A 26,061-nucleotide genomic window follows, 5' to 3' on the forward strand; every position below is an offset into this window, starting at 1 on the left:
GTAATTAATGTACCAAATGAATGTAAGATGTTAACAATAGGGGAAACTAGGTGTGGGGTATATGGGAACTCTCTGTACTATTTTTGTGATATTCCTGTAAATCTAAAACTACTCTAAAATTAAAAGTTTGTTTAAAAAAATTATCCATTTGTGTGTCTGCCTGCTTGTGTATCTGCCTGTGAACTCCTTGATAACAGGGATAGGGATCAGGTCTTAGAGCAGACACTCATTAAAGTCAGGTGAATGAAAAGATGAAGAAACGAAGAAAAGAGCCCACTGGCTACAAAACTCTGCCATTCCTACCCTGGCAGGTTAGCTGCCCACCGCCCCTACTCTGGTGGGCTTTAGAATTAAGTTACATTCCCTGTTACTCTGATCTCGAACATGATGCCATAGTGGTGACCACTAGGCTCCTCTACCTGAGAGTCAGACCCTGAACCCATTCAGTGTTCTCCCTTTCGTCCTGGCCCTTCTCACCCCCAGGGTGTCTTCATCTGGATAACTGGTCTTCTGCCTTGGTCTATGTCATTTTTTTATTACTATTAGATTGTCTCCAAGTTCCTGAACCGGTCATCTACCCAGTATCCTGAACCCCTATGAAGCCTGGGCTTCTAACTCCAGCCAGGCCTCCTCCCCAGAGAGAAAAGTGCTGCCCCTGAACCCTAGCTTTTGGCCAGAGTCCCCATAATCATGCACCAACCTCTAAAATGGCGACTGCCTGCCTAGACTTCTTACCACCAGCCCAAGACTCATACTGCTGGGTTCTTTCTACCCATCCTCTGGAACTCCCACATTTGTCAACCTTCTGCCTGAACCACAACTGGAATTTTCAGTATTCGTTGGACACAACCACTTTCTGGCTGGGTCAAATCCCCCTGCTGTCAGCCAAACTACCTTCCCAGTCCCTGGAACACTCTAGTTAGCAGATCTAATACTACATCTCAGCTCTTCCCCTCCACCCTGTCTGTTCCAACAACAAAGTTGGACCTAGGATGGTATTCTTTCCCTATAATGGAATCGGAGGAAAAAAATGAAATCTGTTTTTTTAGCACTGCTCTGGATATCTTGTTATTTACAAGACTACAATGCTTTCTGTAATACAGTTTGATTTAGCCACTTAACCTTTAATCCTGGGCTTGGAAGGAAAACATGTCATTTTTACTACCACTGCAATCATGTGTCCATCTATAATGCACAGGATCCCTAATGATATGGAGAACTCAGCTAATACTTCATGGACTCAAATATTTTTTCCAAAATTTAATAGTTTTTAAAAGATGCTTACATGTTAAAGAACTATTAAGATGCAAAACTGTCAACCCAAAAGAGAGTTTTAATTACATAGCAAGAGACAACAAAACAAAAATTTTTACATTTTAATGATTGTACCCTAAATTACATGCCTAGAATATGGTTCCCTTTAAGGAACGCTTTAAAGGACATATGGAAAGACTGTATACAAACAACTCCTGGAGGAAAAAGACACAACCATTAAACATGGGCTACAAGTCCTGTACCTGCAAAGCTACCCTTTCACTGGCAGAACTGCCCAGCTGCTAATTCCCTGAGTCCTAACCCATCCTAAAGACCTTTGCCTTAAGAAATCCTGCCCAAGTGGCCACTTAAAACCATCTCTGCCCAAAAGCACTTTCTGTTTCCCTGGATGCAAAAATCTTCCTCAACCACAGCCAACTAACATCTCAACAATCCCATCCCATCTTCCACCTTTCCATTCCTTGCCTGATACCTTGCGAACCATTTCCTCTCCACAGAGGGAATGCCAGGCTTAGATGCTGCAAAGTTTTCCTACCAGGAGAAACCAATTAGCCATGCTATACCTATATGCCAAAAAGCTAAGCCCTGCTAAACACAGCAGTGTTTGCAAATCAGCAGCTGAAAAGACACAAGCTTAAACTGCAGAGCCAAGCACTAGGTTTTCCTTAATCTGGAGGGCCCTTTGGAACATTCCCTATGATGTTCTTCTGGAATGTGACAAGACAGGGAACTAAATGCAAAGACCCCAACCCAATAAAACTTTATCAGCTTCACGTGCAAAGCAACCAGAAGTTGCTCTTTTCTAACCTGACCACCAGCCACAGGGCCTCTGGTAGTGGTATAGGAGCCTGGTCTTGCTAATCTCAGTCCATGTGAGTAGAGTTATTGCTGTCCTTCCCACAAGAACTCAGTTCCCCATAACCTATAATGGAAAAGAATCTAAAAAAGAATCTAAAAGAATCTAATTCACATATATATCTGAATCACTTTGCTGTACACCTGAAACTAACACAACATTGTAAATCAACTATATTTCAACAAAAATTTTTTAAAAAGAACTCAGTTCCCCTATCCTGATCCAGCCCCCTCATAAGGAGCTCCCTGACACATCTCTATGTATCCAGTCCCCTTCTCAAGATGCATGTGGATACATCATACACAATTGTTAAGTCTTTTGATTCTCAATCAGAATCAATAAAACATGTGAGGCTGACATAAAAACTACAGATGGGGACTTCCCTGGTGGCGCAGTGGTTAAGACTCTGCACTTCCAATGCAGGGGGCTCGGGTTCGTTCCCTGGTCAGGGAACTACATCCCACATGCATGCCATAAGAGTTCACATGCCACAACTAAGGAGCCTGCATTCCGTGACTAAGGAGCCAGTGAGTCGCAGCTAAGGAGCCTGCGAGCCACAACTAAGGAACCCACCTACCTCAACTAAGGAGCCCACATGCTGCAACTAAGGAGCCGGCGAGCCACAACTAAGGAGCCCGTGAGCCACAACTAAGGACCCCGCCTGCCACAACTAAGACCTGGCACAAACAAATAAATAAATATTTTTTTAAAAAAAACTGCAGATGACCTGAATGCCAGTATTGGAAACTGGTCCATCAAAACCTGGATCACTGGGACTTCCCTGGTGGTAGAGTGGTTAAGAATCTGCCTGCCAATGCAGGGGACACGGGTTCGAGCCCTGGTCCGGGAAGATCCCACATGCCACAGAGCAACCTAAGCCTGTGCACTACAACTACTGAGCCTGCGCTCTAGAGCCTGCATGCCGCAACTACTGAGCCTACGTGCTGCAACTACTGAAGCCCACGCGCCTAGAACCCATGCTCTGCAACAAGAGAAGCCACCGCAATGAGAAGCCAGTGCACCACAGCGAAGAGTAGCCCCCACTCGCCACAACTAGAGAAAGCCCACGTGCAACAATGAAGACCCAATGCAACCAAAACACACACACACACACACACACACACGGATCATAGAACTAGCCTGGGAAGATGGCCGCCTTTTGGCCTTACTTCCAGGGGTGATCATTTTAACCAAAGTGGAAAATAATTTATAATAATAACTTATAAATACAAACTTATTATTAAATAGCAACCTCTGGGATAAATTAGAAGAGAATATGGTCCACATTTCAGTCAAATAGCAAGTATTACTAATTATTTAATAGTTAGCTTTCCCCTGCTTAGCCCCATTTGTGAGATGGACATCTAAGAATAAAAAACAAACAAACAAAACCCCCCTACATTGCTTTATTCTTTTTTTAAAAAAAAACCTTTTTAAAAATTTATTTATATATTTATTTTTGGCTGCATTGGGTCTTTGTTGCCGCCAACTCTTCGTTGCAGTACATGGGCTTCTCATTGTGGTGGCTTCTCTTCTTGCGGCATATGGGCTCTAGGACCACGGGCTTCAGTAGTTGTGGCACGTGGGCCCAGTAGTTGTGGCTCATGGGCTCTAGAACACAGGCTCAGTAGTTGTGGCCCACGGGCTTAGTTGCTCCACAGCACGTGGGATCTTCCCGGACCAGGGATCGAACCCATGTCCCCTGCATTGGCAGGCAGATTCTTAACCACTGCGCCACCAGGGAAGCCCTCTTTTTTTTTTAATTTTTTTTGATTGTGGACCATTTTTAAAGTCTTTATTGAATTTGTTAAAATATTGCTTCTGCTTCATGTTTTGGTTTTTTTGGCCCCAAGGCATGTGGGATCTTAGCTTCCTGACCAGGGACTGAACCCACACCCCCTACATTGGAAGGCGAAGTCTTAACCACTGGACTGCCAGGAAGTCCCCTTGCTTTACTCTTTCTTTTTTTTTAAATTAATTTATTTATTTATTTTTGGCTGTGTTGGGTCTTCATTTCTGTGCGAGGGCTTTCTCTAGTTGTGGCAAGTGGGGGCCACTCTTCATCGCGGTGCGCGGGCCTCTCACTGCCGCGGCCTCTCTTGTTGTGGAGCACAGGCTCCAGACGCGCAGGCTCAGTAGTTGTGGCTCACGGGCCTAGTTGCTCCATGGCATGTGGGATCCTCCCAGACCAGGGCTCGAACCCGTGTCCCCTGCATTGGCAGGCAGATTCTCAACCACTGCGCCACCAGGGAAGCCCTGCTTTACTCTTGATAGCCAAAAAATGGAAACAACCCAAATGTCCGTCAGCTTGAATTATCGATCTGTGGTATATTCAAATAATAGAATACTACTCGATAACAGAAAAGAATGAACTACCATATGTATGAAAGCATGCATGAATTCATACATGTATGAATCTCAAAAACATTATGCTGAGCCAAAGAAGCCAGGTATAAAAGTAGAAGCAGTGTGATTTTTTTACTTATGTGAAGTTCTGTAATAGGCAAAACTAATCTGTGGTAGAAAACATCAGAGCAGTGGTTGCCTCTGGAGGTAGAAGGTGGGAGTGGGGATTGCCTGGGAAGGGGCATAAGGGAACTTTCTGGGGTGATGATAATGTTCTATACCTTGACAAGGGTTTGGGTTACACAGGTGTATGCATTTGTCAAAACTCAATAAATGTACACTTAAGGTGTGTCCATTTCTTGGTATGTAAATTTTACTTCAAAAGAAAAAAAAACCTAAAATATTGAAATCTAGTTAATGGTAAGTATGCTGAAGCGGGAGGAAATATCCTGATGTCTGCAACTTACTTTGAAATGCATCCAAAAAATAAGATGGATTGGTACAGTAGATATGTGATAAAAACAAATATAGTGAAATGTTAATAATAGAATCTGAGTGGTGGGTCAAAAAAAAACGGGGGCCTGCTTTGCCCATAGACTGCTGCCTCTCAGTTTAAAGGCACACATAACTGGGAGTCATAACTCAACACACTGCAATTTGGCTTCTTACCCAAGCACCCTAATGCAACTGTTTTCACCAAAGGCACCAATGACCTCCATATTGCCAAACTCAATGGCCACTTCTTGGTCTTTCTTGACCTTTCTGCTGCATTTAAAAGCACTGAGGGACTTCCCTGGTGGACCAGTGGCTAAGGCTCCGTGCTCCGAATACAGGGGGCCCAGGTTCAATCCCTGGTCAGGGAACTAGATCCCACATGCTGCAACTAAAGATCCCGCACGCCGCAACGAAGATCCCACGTGCCGCAACTAAGACCTGGCACAGCCAAATAAATAAATATGTTTTTAAATAAAAAATAAATAAATAAAACCAAACCACCATGGGACTTCCCTGGTGGTCCAGTGGTTAAGACTCCACGCTTCCACTGCAGGGGGTGCGGGTTTGATCCCTGGTCGGGGAAGTAACATCCTGCATGCCAGTAATGCGTGGCCAAAAAAACCCACTAACCATCATCCCCCTCGTTAACTTTTCCCTCCTCCTTGGGTACAGTGGCACACAACACTCTCTCCTAGATTTCTTCCTACCTCTCTAACCATTCCTTCTCAGTCTGCATCTTGAATTCCTCCCCCTCTGACTGTCCCCATATAAACATTGATATTTCCAAGGATCTTTTTGTTGTCATTGCCCTTCTGTCCTTCTGACTCTATGTACTTTCCCCCAGAAGATTTTATCCACAGCAGTGGCTTCCTACTGGGTTGAATAGTATCCCCCCAAATTTCATGTTGACCTGGAACATGTGAATGTGACCTTATTTGGGAAAATAGAGTATTTTGCAGATGTAATCAAGTTAAGATGAAGTCATACTGGATGAGGGTGGGCCCTAATCCAACACCAGGGAAGCCCCCCGCTCATCCTTTAAAAGTCAGTATTTTTTTCTAACAAGCCTTCTCTGACAACTCTCCCCTTCTCCCTCTCTCTCTCTCTCTCTCTCTCACACACACACACACACACACACACACACACACACACACACACACACACACACGAAGTCTGGATTAGGGACACATCCTCTGTATTTATATTTATCATGAAATTTTCCATTTGCGGGCTTCCCTGGTGGCGCAGTGGTTGAGAATCTGCCTGCCAATACAGGGGACACGGGTTCGAGCCCTGGTCTGGGAAGATCCCACATGCCACAGAGTGACTAGGCCCGTGAGCCACAATTGCTGAGCCTGCGCGTCTGGAGCCTGTGAGCCACAACTACTGAGCCTACGCGACTGGAGCCTGTGCTCCGCAACAAGAGAGGCCGCGATAGTGAGAGGCCCGCGCACCGCAATGAAGAGTGGCCCCCACTTGCCGCAACTAGAGAAAGCCTTCGCACAGAAACGAAGACCCAACACAGCCATAAATAAATAAATAAATAAATAAATAAATAAAATTAAATAATAAATAAATAAAATTTTAAAAAAATTTTTCCGTTTGCTTTCTTCCACACTAAACTATAAGGACATGTGTCTTCTTCATCATTGCATCCTCAGCAACCAGCAGTGTGGTCCACAGGAGGCATTTGGTAAATGTTCACTGAAGGCATGGAATGGTGAGATCAGGATAGATACTCAGAAAGTTAAGAGAAAGCAAGCATCTTTCAGATACAATGGGCAGTCTTTTGTCTTTCCAGGAGTTTGCAACTCTCCGAAACCTTCTTCCACTAACCATACATTAGCAGACTGTAATCTGCCTGACCATCTAAGACCTGGAGTGTGGTTTGAAAATCACTGCCTTCGAAACAACATATGAAGCAGAATTCAGAGAAAGTCACTTCAACATTAATATAATTTAAGTGCTTTTATAAGCAGCCTTATTTAAAAACAGCCTTGTTCTGGTAGCCAAAACCTCAGGCTACTAGAGATCTTAATGGAGGAACTTGAGCTTAGCCATAAGGCCCAGCAGAAGCTTAGATCCTGAGACATAACTGCTCCTCAATTAGCTCTAATCACAGGTAGCATGAAGGCACCAATCCCCAGTAATGCTCCAGTAAGCTCTCGCTCAGAATATTCTCCTGTGATAATCACCCAATGTTTATAGGTTCTCCACTGGTGAAATTGTAACCACTGTGGTTGGAGGACATTTGACTAACCAAAATAAGCTAAGAAACATTCAGTTGTTCATCAGATATGTATTAAGCATTTACCACATGTCAAGCATTGTGCTAAATGCTGGAGATATACCTAAGAGCAAAACAGGTCTCTGCCTTTGTGCAGCTCATAGTACAGGAGACTGACATTTACCAAAGAATCACATAAATAACTAGCTACAAACTGTAGTAATGGCTATGAAGGAAAAGTATAGAGGGCTATTAGAGCATACAAGAGGGGAACTCAGGGATGAAGAGCAGTGGGCCTCGAATCTTACAGAATTCTATTTTAACTCTTCAGGTTTGGTCCTTGCCAAATACACCCAAAGTATAGAGGTCATAAAGCAAAGACTTACAGGGACAAGGCAAGTAACAGAAACAAGTGAAGCTGCTGTATGAAAAGCAACACTGGGGCATGTGCCCCATGTAAAGGGGGCACGCTGCTATTCATCTCCAGATGGTAATTGCAGCACAGAAATAAGAACCCAGAGTTGCCAATATCTTCTGATGGTTGAAATACAGTTGGAAATTCTGATTTTTACGTGAATTCTCCTGATTTTTAAATGGTAACTAGTGCATACATTTTTAAAACACTGGGCAGGACAAATAAAACTTATCTGTGAACATGGCTCATGGGCTGCCAGTTCGTGACTTCTGGTTTATCTCAGAAAGAAAAAGTACCATCAACTTTGGTTGTATCTCTTCTCCAAATGCTTTCGCCTGCCCCCACCCCAAAAATGGTAAGCCTAGGGCTCTCAGGATAGAACCCTACCATAAGGTTTGATTTGGGTCTTAACACTGTCCATATATGTACTCTGTTTCCCCTATCACTTAAAACAGTGTAAGGCTTTCTGTAGCATTTATTATCTGTGTCACTGGCTTGGGATTCCAGACAAGAACTATCTGGACCAAACCATATGGCCCAAAAGAGATCCAAGGTTCCTAGTGCTTTCAGGTCCTTTGTATCCTGTCACAAAGAGAATATAAACAGGCAGGAAGAGCAAGGCCTATTTTAAAGTGAGTAAAGGCAGACAGGGATCTAGTCTACCTCCTTTGTAATTTAAGACCTGAAAATTTTGGTTGAATTGGGCAAATACTCTCCTACCAGAATAAATAGGAAGATAGCATCATCTTGCATGTTAACATGCCCTTAGAAAGCAGCTGAACCTGCTCCTAATTACTCCAGAAAAAGCAGCTAATTAATAATTATGCCAAAACCAAAATTATCTTTTATTCTGGCACAGAGGATGTGCTTTGGCATCCAGATGGATCATACCAGCTAATGCTCCTCATCAGGAAAAATATTTTCATTATTTGGGGGAGCATTTGGTGGCTAACATCCTGACCGGCCCTTTGAGATAAAGTCTAACTAAAAATGAAAAATTCTCCAGGAACAATATTAAGTTCTTTTATGGGGACTTCCCTGGTGGCTCAGTGGATAAGACGCCACACTCCCAATGCAGGGGGCCCGGGTTTGATCCCTGGTCAGGGAACTAGATCCTACATGCAGGCTACAACTAAGAGTTTGCATGCCACACTAAGGAGCCTGCCTGCTGCAACTAAGGAGACCATGTGCTGCAACTAAGGAGCCAGCAAGCTGCGACTAAGACCTGGTGCAGCCAAATAAAAAAATAAATAAATAGATAGATTTTTTTTAAAAAGTTCTTTTATGGTAGAAAAGAACTTTGGTGCCTCCAGCCCCCAATCTTCCAGCCCAAGGTTATCTGGTTAACCACTGCATTGGAGTGAAAAACTATGGGGCTTCAAGCAAGCAATTAATCCAGAATCTGAATAAACCTAGGGTTGTCTGGAAAAAAGTCCTGAACCCTCAAGTTTGCCTTCAGTTCACCTTCAGGCCACCTCAGTGGGGAAGTAGATAAGACTTTCCATTAAGACAAGAACATAAATCTAAAAACAAACCATGACCTAGGTAGTGGTTACAATAATAATTCATTAAGTTGAATATTTACATTTTATACATTTTCCTATATATGTCTTATTTTCAGAACAAAATGTTAAAGAATGTTACTTGCCCACCCTAGTGGCCAAAGGATAAGCTCTACCACTAGAAGAAGGTGGATGTGAAAGCTTGCTGAGCAGACAAAAAACCAAGACAACAAAACACAATAGCAACCATAATCACCTACACCTAGCAAATGCCTGAAGTATGGGTGCTGTATGTTGTTACAAGAAAGAAGAATCTGGACTCTCAGTTCAATTCCATTGATCTCTATGCCTATACTTATATATTTATATAAGTACCACAGTGTCCTGACTACTATAGTTGTAGTAAGCTTTGATATCAGGTACAGTGAGTCCTCCAACTTTGTTATTTTTCAAGATTGTTTTGGATATTCTGGGTCCTCTGCATTTACACACGGCTTTTATAATAGCTTGTCAGTTTCTGGGGGAAAAAAAACAGCTAGGATTTTGCTTGATATTGCATTGGAATTTGTCTATCACTTGAGAGGAGTACTGCCATCATAACAATATTAAGTCTTCCAACCCATGAACACTGGCTATCGTTCCATTTAATTAGGCTTTCTTGAACCTCTTGCAACAATGTAGTTTTCAGTATACAACTCTTGCAATTCCTTGATTAAATTTATTCCTAAACATTTTATTCTTTGTGGTGCTATTGTAAATGGATTGTTTTCTTAATTTCCTTCATTGCTGTGTAGATAAATACAACTGAATTTTGAATACTGATCTTTGCATACTGCAACTTTACTGAACTCATTTATTAGCTCTACAGTTTTTTTTGTAGATTCATTAGGGTTTTCTATATAAAAGATCATGTCATCTGCAAATACAGATCATTTGACTTCATTCTTTCCAATCTGCATGCCTTTTATTTCTTCTTCTTGCCTAATTGCCCTGGCTTGAACCTCTATTATAGTGTTGAATCATAACAAATTATAATGTTGAATAGAAGTGGTGAGAGCACCCAATCAAAAAATGGGCAGAAGACCTGAATAGATATTTTTCCAAAGAAGACAAAGAGATGGCTAACAGGCATATGAAAAGATGCTCAACATCGCTAATTATTAGAGAAATGCAAAACCACAATAAGGTATCACATCACACCTGTTAGAATGGCTATCTTCAAAAAGTCTACAAATAACAAATGTTGGAGAGAATGTGGAGAAAAGGGAACCCTTGTACACTGTTGGTGGGGATGTAAATTGGTGCAGCCACTGTGAGAAACAGTATGGAGGTTCCTTACAAAACTAAAAATAGAAATACCATATGATCCAGCAATTCCACTCCTGGGTATCTGGAAAAAACGGAAACACTAATTCAAAAAAATACACGCAAGGGCCCTGAACCAAGATGGCGGAGTAGAAGGACGTGCTCTCACTCCCTCTTGTGAGAACACCAGAATCACAACTCGCTGCTGGACAATCATTGCCAGGAAGACACTGGAACTCACCAAAAAAGATACCCCACATCCAAAGACAAAGGCGATGCCACAATGAGATGGTAGGAGGGGCACAATCACAGAAAAATCAAATCCCATAACTGCGGTGTGGGTGACTCACAGACTGGAGAACACTTATACCACAGAAGTCCACCCACTGGAGTGAAGGTTCTGAGCCCCACGTCAGTCTTCCCAACCTGGGGGTCCGGCAATGGGAGGAGGAATTCCTAGACAATCAGACTTTGAAGGCTAGCGGGATTTGATTGCAGTACTTTGACAGGACTGGGGGAAACAGAGACTCTGTTTGTGCCCTCTTGGAAGGCACACACCAAGTAGTGTGCGCATCGGGACCCAGGGGAAGGAGCAGTGACCCCAGGGGAGACTGAACCAGACCTACCTGCTAGTGTTGGAGGGTCTCATGCAGAGGCAGGGGGTGGCTGAGGCTGAACGTGGGGACAAGGACACTGGCAGCAAAAGTTCTGGGAAGTACTCCTTGGCGTGAGTCCTCCCAGAGTATGCCATTAGCCCCACCAAAGAGCCCAGGTAGGCTCCAGTGTTGGGTTGCCTCAGGCCAACCAACCAACAGGGAGGGAACCCAGCCCCACCCAACAACAGTCAAGCAGATTAAAGTTTTACTGAGCTCTGCCCACCAGAGCAACAGTCAGCTCTACCCACCACCAGTCCCTCCCATCAGGAAACTTGCAAAAGCCTCTTAGATAGCCTCATCCACCAGAGGGAAGACAGCAGAAGCAAGAAAAACTACAATCCTGCAGCCTGTGGAACGAAAACCACGTACACAGAAAGACAGAAAAAATAAAAAGGCAGAGGACTTTGTACCAGGTGAAGGAACAAGATAAAACCCCAGAAACACAACTAAATGAAGTGGAGATAGGCAGCCTTCCAGAAAAAGAATTCAGAATAATGATAGTGAAGATGATCCAGGACCTCGGAAAAACAATGGAGGCAAAGATCGAGAAGATGCAAGAAATGTTTAACAAAAACCTAGAAAAATTAAAGAACAAACAAACAGAGATGAACAATACAATTACTGAAATAAAAACTATACTAGAAGGAATCAATAGCAGAATACCTGAGCCAGAAGAACAGATAAGTGACCTGGAAGACAGAAAGATGGAATTCACTGCTGCGGAACAAAATAAAGAAAAAAGAATGAAAAGAAATGAAGACAGCCTAAGAGACCTCTGGGACAACATTAAACACAACAACATTCGCATTATAGGGGTCCCAGAAGGAGAAGAGAGAGAGAAAGGACCCGAGAAAACATTTGAAGAGATTATAGTCAAAAACTTCCCTAATATGGGAAAGGAAATAGCCACCCAAGTCCAGGAAGTGCAGCACGTCCCATACAGGATAAACCCAAGGAGAAACACGTGAAGACACATAGTAATCAAATTGGCAAAAATTAAAGACAAAGAAAAATTATTGAAAGCAACAAGGGAAAAACGACAAATAACATACAAGGGAACTCCCATAACGTTAACAGCTGATTTCTCAGCAGAAGCTCTACAAGCCAGAAGGGAGTGGCATGATATACTTAAAGTGATGAAAGGGAAGAAACTACAACCAAGATTACTCTACCCGGCAAAGATCTCATTCAGATTTGATGGAGAAATCAAAAGCTTTACAGACAAGCAAAAGCTAAGAGAATTCAGCACCACCAAACCAGCTCTACAACAAATGCTAAAGGAACTTCTCTAAGTGGGAAACACAAGAGAAGAAAAGGACCTACAAAAACAAACCCAAAACAATTAAGAAAATGGTCATAGGAACATACATATCGATAATTACCTTAAACGTGAATGGATTAAATGCTCCAACCAAAAGACACAGGCTTGCTGAATGGATACAAAAACAAGACCCATATATATGCTGTCTACAAGAGACCCACTTCAGACCTAGGGACACATACAGACTGAAAGGGAGGGGATGGAAAAAGATATTCCATGCAGATGGAAATCAAAAGAAAGCTGGAGTAGCAATACTCATATCAGATAAAATAGACTTTAAAATAAAGAATGTTACAAGAGACAAGGAAGGACACTACATAATGATCAGGGGATCAATCCAAGAAGAAGATATAACAATTATAAATATATATGCACCCAACATAGGAGCACCTCAATACATAAGGCAACTGCTAACAGCTATAAAAGAGGAAATCGACAGTAACACAATAGTAGTGGGGAACTTTAACACCTCAGTTACACCAATGCACAGATCATCCAAAATGAAAATAAATAAGGAAACAGAAGCTTTAAATGACACAATAGACCAGATAGATTTAATTGATATTTATAGGACATTCCATCCAAAAACTGATTACACTTTCTTCTCAAGTGTGCACTGAACATTCTCCAGGATAGATCACATCTTGGGTCACAAATCAAGCCTCAGTAAATTTAAGAAAATTGAAATCATATCCAGCATCTTCTGTGACCACAACGCTATGAGATTAGAAATGAATTACAAGGAATAAAACGTAAAAAACACAAACACATGGAGGCTAAACAATACGTTACTAACTAACCAAGAGATCACTGAAGAAATCAAAGACGAAATCAAAAAATACCTAGAGACAAATGACAATGAAAACACGACGATCCAAAACCTATGGGATGCAGCTAAAGCAGTTGTAAGAGGGAACTTTACAGCTATAAAAGCCTACCTCAAGAAACAAGAAAAATCTGAAATAAATAATCTAACCTTACACCTAAAGGAACTAGAGAAAGAAGAACAAACAGAACCCAAAGTTAGCAGAAGGAAGGAAATCATAAAGAACAGAGCAGAAATAAATGAAATAGAAACAAAGAAATCAATAGCAAAGATCAATAAAACTAAAAGCTGGTTCTTTGAGAAGATAAACAAAATTGATAAAGCATTAGCCAGACTCATCAAGAAAAAGAGGGAGAGGACTCAAATCAATAAAATCAGAAATGAAAAAGGAGAAGTTACAACAGACACTGCAGAAATACAAAGCATCCTAACAGACTACTATGCCAAAAACTACTATGCCAAAAACTCTATGCCAAAAAAAAGGACAACCTGGAAGAAATGGACAAATTCTTAGAAAGGTACAACCTTCCAAGACTGAACCAGGAAGAAATAGAAAATATGAACAGACCAATCACAAGTAGTAAGATTGAAACTGTGATTAAAAATCTTCCAACAAACAAAAGTCCAGGACCAGATGGCTTCACAGGTGAATTCTATCAAACATTTAGAGAAGAGCTAACACCCATCCTTCTCAAACTCTTCCAAAAAATTGTGTAGGAAGGAACACTCCCAAACTCATTCTATGAGGCCACCATCACCCTGATACCAAAACCAGACAAAGATACTACAAAAAAAGAAAATTACAGACCAAAATCACTCATGAATATAGATGCAAAAATCCTCAACAAAAGACTAGCAAACAGAATCCAACAACACATTAAAAGGATCATACACCATGATCAAGTGGGATTTATCCCAGGTATGCAAGGATTCTTCAATATATGCAAATCAATCAGTGTGATACACCATATTAACAAATTGAAGAATAAAAACCATATGATCATCTCAATAGATGCAGAAAAAGCTTTTGACAAAATTCAACACCCATTTATGATAAAAACTCTCCAGAAAGTGGGCATAGAGGGAACCAACCTCAACATAATAAAGGCCATATATGACAAACCCACAACAAACATCATTCTCAATGGTGAAAAACTGAAAGCATTTCCTCTAAGATCAGGAACAAGACAAGGATGTCCACTCTCACCACTATTATTCAACAGTTTTGGAAGTCCTAGCCACGGCAATCAGAGAAGAAAAATAAATAAAAGGAATACAAATTGGAAAAGAAGAAGTAAAACTGTCACTGTTTGCAGATGGCATGATACTATACATAGAGAATCCTAAAGATGCCACCAGAAAACTACTAGAGCTAATTAATGAATTTGGTAAAGCTGCAGGATACAAAATGAATGCACAGAAATCTCTTGCATTCGTATACACTAATGATGAAAAATCTGAAAGAGAAATTAAGGAAACACTCCCATTTCCCATTGCAACAAAAAGAATAAAATACCTAGGAATAAACCTACCTTGGGAGACAAAAGACCTGTATGCAGAAAACTATAAGACACTGATGAAAGAAATTAAAGATGACACCAACAGATGGAGAGATATACCATGTTCTTGGATTGGAAGAATCAATACTGTGAAAATGACTATACTAACCAAAGCAATCTACAGATTCAATGAAATCCTTATCAAATTACCAATGGCATTTTTTACAGAACTAGAACAAAAAATCTTAAAATCTGTATGGAGATACAAAAGACCCCGAATACCCAAAGCAATCTTGAGAAAGAAAAATGGAGCTGGAGGAATCAGAGTCCCTGACTTCAGACTATACTACAAAGCTACAGTAATCAAGACAATATGGTAGTGACACAAAAACAGAAACACAGACCAATGGAACAAGATAGAAAGCCCAGAGATAAACCCACGCACCTATGGTCAACTAATCTATGACAAAGGAGGCAAAGATATACAGTGGAGAAAAGACAGTCTCTTCAATAAGTGATGCTGGGAAAACTGGACAGCTACATGTAAAAGAATGAAATTAGAACACTCTCTAACACCATACACAAAAATAAATTCAAAATGGATTCGAGACCTAAATGTAAGACCGGACACTATAAAACTCTTAGAGGAAAACATAGGAAGAACACTCTTTGACATATATCACAGCAAGATCTTTTTTGATCCACCTCCTACAGTAATGGAAATAAAAACAAAAATAAACAAATGGGACCTAATAAAACTTAAAAAAAGCTTTTTCACAGCAAAGGAAACCATAAACAAGACGAAAAGACAACCCTCAGAATGGGAGAAAATATTTGCAAACGAATCAACGGACAAAGGATTAATCTCCAAAATATATAAACAGCTCATGCAGCTCAATATTAAAAAAACAAACACCCCAATCCAAAAATGGGCAGAAGACCTAAATAGACATTTCTCCAAAGAAGACATACAGATGGCCAAGAAGCACATGAAAAGCTGCTCAGCATCACTAATTATTAGAGAAATGCAAATCAAAACTACAATGAGGATCATCTCACACCAGTTAGAATGGGCATCATCGGAAAATCTACAAACAACAAATGCTGGAGAGGGTGTAGAGAAATGGGAACCCTCTTGCCCTGTTGGTGGGAATGTAAATTGTTACAGCCACTACGGAGAACAGTATGGAGGTTCCTTAAAAAACTAAAAATAGAATTACCATATGACCCAGCAATCCCACTACTGGGCATATATCCAGAGAAAACCATAATTCAAAAAGACACATGCACCCCAATGTTCACTGCAGCACTATTTATAATAGCCAGGTCATGGAAGCAACGTAAATGCCCATCGACAGACGAATGGATAAAGAAGATGTGGTACATATATACAATGCAATATTACTCAGCCATAAAAAGGAACGAAATTGGGTCCTTTGTTGAGACATGGATGGATCTAGAGAGTGTCATACAGAGTTAAGTAAGTCAGAAAGAGAAAAACAAACTTCGTATATTAATGAATATATGTGGAACCTAGAAAAATGGTACAGATGAACCGGTTTGCAGGGCAGAAATTGAGACAGATGTAGAGAACAAACGTATGGACACCAAGGGGGGAAAGCCGCGGGGGTTGGGGGTGGGGTTTTAATGAATTGGGCGACTGGGATTGACATGTATACAGTGATGTGTATAAAATTGATGACTAATAAGAATCTGCTGTATAAAAAAATAAATAAAATAAAATTTAAAAATTTAAAAAAAGAGACACGCAACCCAATGCTCATAGCAGCACTATTTACAATAGCCAAGACACAGAAGTAACCCAACTGCCCATCAACAGACTATTGGATTAAGAAGATATGGTATGTGTGTATGTATGTGTATATACATATATATGTATATACACACATATATACGTGTGTGTATACACACACACAGGACTATTAACCATAAAAAAGAATGAAATGCTGCCATTTGCAGCAATGTGGATGGACATAGAGAATATTATGCTTAGTGAAATAAGACAGAGAAAGACAAATACTGTATGATATCACTTATATGTGGAATCTAAAAAAATAATACAAATCAATGTATATACAAAACAGAAACAGACTCCGATACAGAAAACAAATTTGTGTTTACCAAAGGGGATAGGGAACTGGGGAGGGAAAACTTAGGGGTATGGGATTAACAGATATAAACTACTATATATAAAATAGATAAGCAACAAGGATATAAACTGTATAGCAAAGGGAATTATACCCATTATCTTGTGATAACCTATAATGGAGTATAATCTGCAAAAATATTGAATCACTATGCTATACACCTGAAACTAACACAATATTGTAATTTAACTATACTTCAATTTAAAAAAAAAAAGAACTGGCGAGAGCAGACATCCTTATCTTGTTCCTGATATAAGGGGGGAAAGCTTTCAGTCTTTCACCATTAAGCATAATGTTAGCTGTAGGTTTCTGTAGATACCCTTGATCAGGCTGTGGAAGTTATGTTGTATTCCTAGCTTGTTGAGTGTTTTTATTATTACAGGATGCTAGATTTAGTCAAATGCTTTTTCTGTACCTATTGAGAACACATGGTTTTTGCCCTCTGCTTTTGGATGAGTTAAGTTTGATATGTCTATTATCAAGTAGAGATGTCAAGTAAGCAGCTAGATACAGGAGTCTGGAGTTCAGACGAGGTCAGGACAAAAGACAAAAATGTGAACATTCTCAACATAAAGACGGGATTTAAAACCAAGAACCTGAATAAGATCACCAAAGGAAGGAGTATAATTTAAAAAAAAAATGACATGGCATTCCAACACTCCAACATTAACAGATGAATTCCAGCTAATGAATACAGAAAGAATGGTGAAATTAGAAAACCATCACTTGTAATCCCTAATGAAATAACTGATTTGGGCAATGATTTTCAATGGATGAAAGGTTGCTGGGGAACTGGGTATCCACAGGATGCTAAAGTATCCCCGACATATTATATATTCATCACAAGGGGGGAAATGCAACTTTGCAAAGAGTGATCAGCCTATGAGTACCTGAACCCATTGATCAATCATAAAATTACTAAAAGTAGGAAAATCAGACATTATATGCTTCCTGATATGATGCAATAGGCAGTACATGACCTCACCTATGAAGTATTCATGTCAAAAATATTGAACCTTAAATCTTTTTGTTTTGGCTCTAGAATAGTTTTTAAAAAAAATTTTTATTGAGGTATAATCGACATACAGCATTATATTAGTTTCAGGTGTACAACATAATGACTCAATATTTGTATATACTGTAAAATGATCACCACAATAAGTCTAGTTACCATCTGTCACCATACATAATTACAGATTTTTTCTTGTGATGAGAATTTTTAAGATTTACTCTCTTAGCAACTTTCAAATATGCAATACAGTATTATTAACTATAGTCACCACACTGTACATTATATCCCAGGATTTATTTATTTTATAACTGGAAGTTTGTACCTTTTGACCCCCTGCATCCATTTCGCCCACCCCTCAACTCCAGGAACCACCAATCTGTTCTCTGTTATCTATGAACTTGGTTTTGTTTTTGTTTTAGATCCCACATATAAGTGAGATCATACAGTATTCGTCTTTCTCTGTCTGACTTATTTCACTTAGCATAATGCCCCCAAGGTCCATCTATATTGTCGCAAATGGCAAGAATTCACTCTTTTTTATGGCTGAATAATATTCCTGTGTGTGTGTGTGTCTGTGTGTATGTGTGTGTGTCACATTTTCTTTATCCATTCATTTATCAGGCCTTTAAATTTAAATTACAGGAGATAGAAGAACAAACTAATGACACTACAGACTAATCCAAATCATTGGCATAGAAATAAATGTGGGGAGGGACTTTTCTAGATTAAAAGATGCTTAAGAAAAGAATCTAAAAAAGACTGGAGGGACTTCCCTGATGGTCCAGTGGTTAAGACTCCGTGCTCCTGGGACTTCCCTGGTGGTCGAGTGGTTAAGAATCCGCCTTCCAATGCAGGGGACGTGGGTTCAATCCCTGGTCGGGGAAGTAAGATCCCACATGCCGCAGGGCAACTAAGCCTGCACGATGCAACTACTGAGCCCACATGCTCTAGAGCTCATGTGCCACAACTAGTGAGCCCGCACGCTGCAACGAAAGATCCCACATGCCGCAATGAAGATCCCGTGTGCCACAACTAAGACCTGATGCAGCCAAATAAATTAATTAATTTTAAAAAAAAAGACTCCACACTCCCAGTGCAGGGGGCCCGGTTCGATCCTTGGTCAGGGAACTAGATCCTGCGTGCTGCAACTAAAGATCCCGCATGCCACAATGAAGATCCCGAGTGCCACAACTAAGACCCGGAGCAGCCAAATAAATGAATAAATAATTTGTAAAAAACAAAAGAGAGTGGATATATGTATAACTGATTCACTTTGCTGTACACCTGAAACTAACACAACATTGTAAATCAACTATACGCCAATAAAAAGTTTTTTTAAAACTAAAGTGTTATCTTAAAAAAAAAAAAAGAGGCTTACGAAATATAACCAAATGCAGCTTGTAGAACTTCTTTGGATCCTGATTCAAACAAACCAATTATTAAAAGACTTAAGACCATTTGAAAAATGCAAATATGAACTGTGTATTAGCTGATATCAAAGAATTAATTTATTTTGTTAAGCGTGATATGGTACAGTGGTTTTGTAAGAATATGTTCTTTTTTAGAGACACATACTGAAATATTTAAGGATGAAATACTATGATGCCTGAGAATTTACTTTAAAGTACAGTAGGGACTTCCCTGCTGGTCGAGTGGTTAAGAATCCGCCTTCCAATGCAGGGGACACAGGTTCGATCCCTGGTCGGGGAACTAAGATCCCACATGCCACGGGGCAACTAAGCCCGCATGCCACAACTACTGAGTCTGCACACCACAACTAGAGAGCCCATGTGCTGCAACTAAGACCCAATGCAGCCAAAAATAAATAAATATTTTTTTAAAAATTAAAATATAGGACTTCACTGGTGGCGCAGTGGTTGGGAATCCACCTGCCAATGCAGGGGACACAGGTTCGATCCCTGGTCCAGGAGGATCCCACATGCCACAGAGCAACTGGGCCCATGCACCACAGCTGCTGAGCCTGCACTCTGGAGACTGTGAGCCACAGCTACTGAGCCCGCATGCCGCAACTACTGAAGCCCACACACCTGGGGCCCGTGCTCCGCAACGAGAGGCCACCGCAAGGAGAGGTCCGTGCACCTCAATGAGGAGTGGCCCCCACTCGCCGCAACTGGGGAGAGCCCGCGCGCAGCAGCAAAGACCCAACGCAGCCAAAAAAAACCCAAAAACCAAAAAAAACAAAAACAAAAAAATAAATTTAATTAAATCTAAAAAATAAATAAGTAAAAATAAAGTACATTAGGGACTTCCCTGGTGGTCCAGTGGTTAAGACTCCGAGCTCCCAATGCAGGGGGCCTGGGTTTGATCTCTGGTCAGGGAACTAGATCCCACATGCCGCAACTAAGACCTGCATGCCGCAACTAAAGATCCCACATGCCGCAACAAAGTTCCCGCGATCCCACACACTGCAACTAAGACCTGGCATAGCCAAATAAATAAATAAAATATTTTCTAAAAAATAAAAAGAGACTTCCCTGGTGGCGCAGTGGTTAAGAATCAGCCAGGGGCTTCCCTGGTGGCACCGTGGTTAAGAATCCACCTGCCAATGCAGGGGACACAGGTTCAAGCCCTGGTGCGGGAAGATCCCACATGCTGCAGAGCAACTAAGCCCGTGCACCACAACTACTGAGCCTGCGCTCTAGAGCCCAAGAGCCACAACTACTGAGCCTACAAGCCACAACTACTGAGCCCATGAGCCACAACTACTGAAACCCGCACACCTAGAGCCCGTGCTCCGCAACAAGAGAAGCCACCACAATGAGAAGCCCATGCACCGCAACAAAGAGTAGCCTCCGCTCGCCACAACTAGAGAAAGCCCATGCGCAGCAGCAAAGAACCAACATAGCCAAAAATAAATAAATAAAATAAATTTAAAAAAAAATGTTGTGCTTCCCTGGTGGCGCAGTGGTTGAGAGTCTGCCTGCCAATGCAGGGGACGCGGGTTCTAGCCCTGGTCTGGGAAGATCCCGCATGCTGCAGAGCGGCTGGGCCCGTGAGCCACAATTACTGAGCCTGCGCATCTGGAGCCTGTGCTCCACAACAAGAGAGGCCGCGATAATGAGAGGCCCGCGCACTGCGATGAAGAGTGGCCCCCACTTGCCGCAACTAGAGAAAGCCCTCGCACAGAAACGAAGACCCAACACAGCCATAAATAAAAATAAATAAATAAGTAAAATTTTTTTAAAAAGTGAGCAAAGGGAAATCAAGCAAGACTAAATTATAAAAAAAAAAAATGTTTAAGCAGTGCCTTTAAAAAAAAAAAAAGAATCAGCCTGCCAGTGCGGGGGACACAGGTTCGAGCCCTGGTCCAGGAAGATCCCACATGCCGCAGAGCAACTAAGCCCGTGTGCCGCAACTACTGAGCCCACGCACCACAACTACTGAAGCCCGTGCACCTAGAGCCCGTGCTCCACAAGAGAAGCCACCGCAATGAGAAACCCGCGCAACACAACAAAAAGTAGCCCCCACTCGCCGCAACTAAAGAAAGCCCACACACAGCAACGAAGACCCAATGCAGCCAAAAATAAATAAATAAGTAAACTTTAAAATAAATAAATAAATAAAACTAGACTTTCAAAAACAATTTTTTTAAATAAAGTACATTAGAAGAAAAAGCAAAAGCAACTGGGGATATGAGAAGAAATCAGCAGAATCTAAGAAGCAGCAACCAGTGAGGTAGGAAGAAAGTCAGGAGAGTGAGGGGTCCTGGTGGCCAAATGAATCTAGCATTTTGTGGAGAAGTGATCAATTCTGTCAAGTACTACTGGTGGGTCAAGGAAGAGGAAGATTATGAACTCACCATTAGATTTATGAAAGTCGACCTTGACAAAAGCAGTTGGAGTAGAATGATAGAAGAAAGTGGGTGAGATAGAGAATAGAAAGCAGATGGGTGACAGCAAGAGAGCGCTGACAACACAGAGTAAAAGCAAGTGAGTAACAGAGAGGGTGACACAGTGAGTGACACGGGAGAGAGGTTGGATGACAGATAAATAGAGGTCAGATAACTCTGCCAGTCATCATTTATTGCCTCTCAGTTCCAAATTCACCCCTCAATACCTGCTCTGTGATAATGACAGAATTCCTTTAAGCATCTCTCCTCTACAGCCAGCATGATGTTAAGCTTTCTCAGTAGAGGACGCCTGAGGGACACTACAGGAGGAGAGGGCTCTCCTGAAGTTGCCAGCTGCCGCTGCACAGGGGGTCAACCAAGTGACACACAGTCACCCACCCAGAACACACAGTCTTTCAACGACCTTGAAGTCTCCACCTGGCCTGGCGATAACCTTCTTGCAGCCCTCTCTACATGGGAACCAGCCACCCCAGCAGCTGCCTGTGCCCCAGGTCCCGCCCCTTCTGCACTCCTACACCATGGGTTGCTGATAGCCTGCTCCCCACCTGCACTCCAGAAGGTTGCTTCCTATGAGCCCAGGGAGTGCAGACCAGCTCCAGCCTGGGCAAGCCAGCACACTTCTCTGCTATCCAGTGGGCTGAACTATACCTTCTCCAAGGAGGTCTGAACTTCAGCCTTGGGGAGAGGGCCTCCTTCCAAGTTTGTCCTTCCTTGGGTACTCTCCCTTAGTCCTAGGGCGCCATATGGAGTTTCCCTATTTCTTATAGCTACTCATTTATCAGTTTAATAACTCGTACTTTAAAATTTCTGTTTTAATATGCTGTATGGTTTCTACCTCCTGATTGGACCCAGAATGATACAGTGACAGAGAAAAAAAGAGGATGGGTGACTGAATAAGGGAGTGGGTAACAGAGAAAGAAAGTGGGTAACAGGGAAAGAGTGGGTAACAGAAAGAGAATGGGTAATAGAGGTAGAGAGTAGATGACAGAGATGGTGGGTGACAGAGAAAGGGGGTACAGAGGTACAGAGTGGGGAGGCTGACAGAGAGACAAAGAGTAAGTGGGTGAGAACGAATGGATGACAGTGTGAGCAGGTAGTTGAGAGTGTGAACAGGTGGGTGACAGAGAGGAGGGGGTGGTAGGTGACAGAGAGATAATGGGAGAGAGGGAGAGAACGAGAGAGAGAGAGAGAATTATGAGTGCCAGAGAGGTAGAGCAGGTGACAGAGGTGGGTGACACAGAGAAAGAGGTAATGGACAACAGAAAGAGACAGAGGCAGGGGAGGGAGAGAGGGAGGGAGGGAATGCCAGAAAAAGAGAAAGAGGGGGCAACAGGGGGAGAGGGACAACACAGAGTGGAAGCAAGCAGGGGGTACAGAGAGCACAAGGGGGCGGTAGGCGAGAGAGGAGCTCGTGGGCGGGCATCACCAAGGGAGAGCATGACTGACACAGAGAGTGTGTGACAGAGTCATTGTATGCGACAGAAGATGAAGGTGTGGCAAAAGGAAAACGTGCAGAGTGTATGACAGCAAGTCTCAGTTCACTTTCATCTCTTGGACAGGAGAGGCAAAGAAACAGGGAGGGAGAGGGACAAAAAAGTGAGAGGAGAGAAGGAGGAAGAAAGAGAGACAGAGAAACTGTGAGAGAAGGATTGTGCCAAGGAGTAGAATTATGAGCAAGAGAGAAGGGAGAGAATGTAGAGAAGGCGATGCTTTGTGTGAGGGGGTTTTGGTTTGGGGGGATTTGGAAGAGGATGAGAGAGATTGAGACAGATTAGGAGAAGTAAAAGAGGGAGTGGGGGAGTTGAGGGCTCATGAGAGATGGAATGTCAGGAGAGACAGAGAAATGTGAGAAAGGTGGGGATTGTGAGAGTATAAGATGATTGCGAGAGAAGGGGGTGCTTGTTGAGGGGGGTGGAAAAGAGACCATTTGAGCATGCTCACAAGAGAGCATGTGGAGTGAGTGAGACAGGTGCCAGCGTGACAGGCAGTGTTGTTGAAACCAAGCGGGGCCCTGTGGGGCTCCTGGACACGGAGGCCTTTTTGTCCCCTGTTTCTTGTAGGCAAGACTCCAGCCGCCATGACCTTCCCTGAGTTCCAAAGGGCAGATTCAAACAGTTGCTAATCAATGGGGGGAAACAGCCAAGAAACCACCTGAGGCAAGATTAAAAGGACCAGAGAAGCTCATCAAGATTAGGAGACAGACCACCTGAGACCCTACACACACCCTAATCTTGTCAGCAACCCCACCTCGGGAAGTATTGTTATAAAACTCCTCATCAAATCCTCCGGGTGGGGGGGGGTGGACACATAGTTTTTTGAGGCAGGAGCCTGCTACCCGCTGTGTCCCCCTTTGTCTGACAAGGTAATAAAGCTACTCCCTTTCTACTCCTCCAAAGCTCTGTCTCCACATTTCTATTCGGCACTGGTGAACAGAGGCCGGCTTTTCGGCAACAAAATTTGGGGGGCTCGCCTGGTATCTGACTCGTGGGCCGGCAGCCCCGTGGGGCCCCTCGGCTTGATCAGACGCTCGGAGGTTTCTCTGCACGCCAGCCTCCTTCAGGAGAGCAGAGGTTTGGAGGACTTCTCTGAGGCCAGATCACTAGGGATACCCTGCCATAGGGCTGTACCCCGATAATACCCGGATTGCCATCTCAGTAGTCGGAACTCCGAGATGGAGGTGGAGAACGGGAGAGAGGCTGCCCTAGCAACTGCCAAGGCCACCTTTGCCTTGAGAACACCCCCTCTTCTATCCACATCAGCCCGGACTTCCTGTTCTGAGAAAGCATTTCGGAGAAGGAGAAAAGTAGGATTAGGTACGTCACAACACCTCTGCCAGCATTTTTGGTAAGTCCCCCGGCATGCACACTGAGGCCGCTTGACCTGGTCCGTTTGGGGGAACTCTGGTTCCCGTTTGGGGATTTTCCATTAGGAAGATCCCATTTGTAAGGCGCAACTTGGACCAAGGCCACCAGCTTAGTGGGACTTAGAACCCAGTTTGAACCTTGGGCTGTTTGTTTTGTGTGTGTGTGTGGCTTCCGTTTGGCTGGCGAGAATTCTGGTTTTGCTTTCAGTTTTGTGCACATAGCTGTTTAATTCGACTCAATATGGGAAGCGCTTCCTCTTCCTCTCCATCTGACAGTCCCCTAGGGAAGATTTTGGCAGATTGGTCGACCTATAGCTGTGAATCTATTTTAATTCTGTTTAGCAAATGTATATTCTTAAAAGTGAGGAGAGGTGGCCTTTGTATGGTGGCCTAAATTATTATACTATTCTTCAGCTAGAATTGTTTTGTCACAGGAATGGAAAGGCTGGGAATTCTCTCCACTCCATCTGGGCTAGCCACTTTGGCCTCACTCCCTTGCAGCAATTGAGCCACTCTGGGCCCCCTGAGAGCCAAATCTGGGTTTGTTCTCTTTCAAAAACTGAGCCAATCTGTTTGGAAGCCTTTGTCCGGGAGTGGAAGTGGAATTTTTAAACTATACCTCCTCTGAGTTTCTGTCTGTGTGGCCATAGCCTATCTGTCGTTTGTGTTTTTGTGTGTATTGTTTTGGGGTGAGCCACTCTCGCTTGTGTAGGGTGGGAAAATTCTACCGGATCATTGCGAGCCATTTTGAGTCCTCTGTTTGGGAGTGGAAATGGGCTACATCTTGTCTGATCTTTTGTTTGTGGGACCATGTTTGTTGTCTGTATGTATGTTTCTCAGTACTTGCATTGACTGGTTGAGACGAATAACAGGGCTCACATGTGACAACACCAGGGTACCCTATCGCGTCGGGCTTTGCCTGTGGCAGAATGTTGGTTGGGATTTTCCCTTTTGGACTAGCCTTGTTGAAACCGTGCACCTCAGATTGGGACTTGAACCCACGTGCCGGGACTCAAAACCAGCCAAAACCCAGACTGGGATTTGAAACCACGCGGCCAGGACTCAAACCCGGCCAAAACTCAGACTGGGACTCAAACTCACATGGCTGGGACTCAAACCCAGCCAAAACTCAGATTGGGACTCGAACCCACACGGCTGGGACTTGAACCTGGGCAAAACCCAAGGTCTTCCAACTGAGATCACATACCTGGCTTCAGGACTTAATGAAGCTCAGGTCTTTTTTTTTTTTTTTTAGAAGTAATGGATTTACTTTACTTTTATTTTTTTAACATCTTTATTGGAGTATGATTGCTTTAAAATGGTGTGTTAGTTTCTGCTTTATAACAAAGTGAATCAGCTGTACATATACATATATCCCCATATCTCCTCCCTCTTGTGTCTCCCTCCCACCCTCCCTATCCCAC

The 26,061-nt window shown here is 42.5% G+C and overlaps 2 protein-coding genes across 3 annotated transcripts in view; one reads left to right on the plus strand and one right to left on the minus strand.

Annotated features, from left to right (window-relative positions):
* PIN4 (peptidylprolyl cis/trans isomerase, NIMA-interacting 4) overlaps positions 1 to 26,061 on the plus strand; it is a 57,349-nt gene that overhangs the window by 27,031 nt on the left and 4,257 nt on the right. The window lies entirely within an intron of this gene.
* Positions 1 to 26,061, minus strand: part of ERCC6L (ERCC excision repair 6 like, spindle assembly checkpoint helicase) — a 52,626-nt gene that overhangs the window by 17,801 nt on the left and 8,764 nt on the right. Inside the window, exon 1 of one of the 2 annotated variants that reach the window (XM_082445965.1) lies at positions 15,398 to 26,059. The exons of the other annotated variant lie outside the window; for it this stretch is intronic. The gene's annotated coding sequence lies outside the window, so the exon portion shown is untranslated. Of the gene's footprint in view, positions 1 to 15,397; positions 26,060 to 26,061 lie in introns of those variants that run through there. 2 annotated transcript variants of the gene reach the window in all.

This window comes from Balaenoptera physalus (assembly GCF_965194825.1).
Source record: "Balaenoptera physalus genome assembly, chromosome: X".
NCBI lineage: Eukaryota > Metazoa > Chordata > Mammalia > Artiodactyla > Balaenopteridae > Balaenoptera > Balaenoptera physalus.